General features: G+C 50.4%; 2 non-coding genes across 2 annotated transcripts; both read right to left on the bottom strand.

The window, feature by feature from the left end:
* Window positions 1-66: 66 nt before the first annotated feature.
* LOC123179407 (5S ribosomal RNA) lies at window positions 67-185 on the bottom strand. The gene has a single exon (XR_006490345.1). It is a non-coding gene; the product is annotated as a 5S ribosomal RNA (ribosomal RNA).
* A 300-nt stretch (window positions 186-485) lies between these two features.
* On the bottom strand, window positions 486-604 carry LOC123179408 (5S ribosomal RNA). The gene has a single exon (XR_006490346.1). It is a non-coding gene; the product is annotated as a 5S ribosomal RNA (ribosomal RNA).
* Between the last annotated feature and the right edge of the window lie 251 nt (window positions 605-855).

Here is an 855-nt window from a genome sequence, read left to right as displayed (position 1 = left end):
AAACGTGCTAAACATACGTCGCGCTCGTGCGTTTTGTTTTGCACGCGGTGCAAAAAAATTAAAAAGGGAATGCAACACGAGGACTTCCCAGGAGGTCACCCATCCTAGTACTACTCTCGCCCAAGCACGCTTAACTTCGGAGTTCTGATGGGATCCGGTGCTTTAGTGCTGGTATGATCGCATCCGACATGTTACCCCCGTCTTCGTCCCTTATGCTTGCCCCTCCCAGCTCCACTACACACACGATTGCACATTCCTTTGGCCGCTCCCGCTCAACTACGGAGACGAGTTTACCACGGTTCAACTGCACCAGTGCCTATTTACCATGGTTTCGACCCCTTTCAGAACACGCTTGCCGCCGCTAGACGCGTGAATAATGAGCAGCGAGCTAAAACTTACCGTAAACGTGCAAAATAATAAAACGTGCTAAACATACGTCGCGCTCGCGCGTTTTGTTTTGCACGCGGTGCAAAAAAATTAAAAAGGGAATGCAACACGAGGACTTCCCAGGAGGTCACCCATCCTAATACTACTCTCGCCCAAGCACGCTTAACTTCGGAGTTCTGATGGGATCCGGTGCTTTAGTGCTGGTATGATCGCATCCGACATGTTACCCCCGTCTTCGTCCCTTATGCTTGCCCCTCCCAGCTCCACTACACACACGATTGCACATTCCTTTGGCCGCTCCCGCTCAACTACGGAGACGAGTTTTACCACGGTTCAACTGCACCAGTGCCTATTTACCATGGTTTCGACCCCTTTCAGAACACGCTTGCCGCCGCTAGACGCGTGAATAATGAGCAGCGAGCTAAAACTTACCGTAAACGTGCAAAATAATAAAACGTGCTAAACATA

Source organism: Triticum aestivum, unplaced genomic scaffold, assembly GCF_018294505.1.
Source record: "Triticum aestivum cultivar Chinese Spring unplaced genomic scaffold, IWGSC CS RefSeq v2.1 scaffold93985, whole genome shotgun sequence".
NCBI lineage: Eukaryota > Viridiplantae > Streptophyta > Magnoliopsida > Poales > Poaceae > Triticum > Triticum aestivum.
Note: the sequence above shows the minus strand (reverse complement) of the source record. Positions and strands in the feature narration are given on the sequence as shown.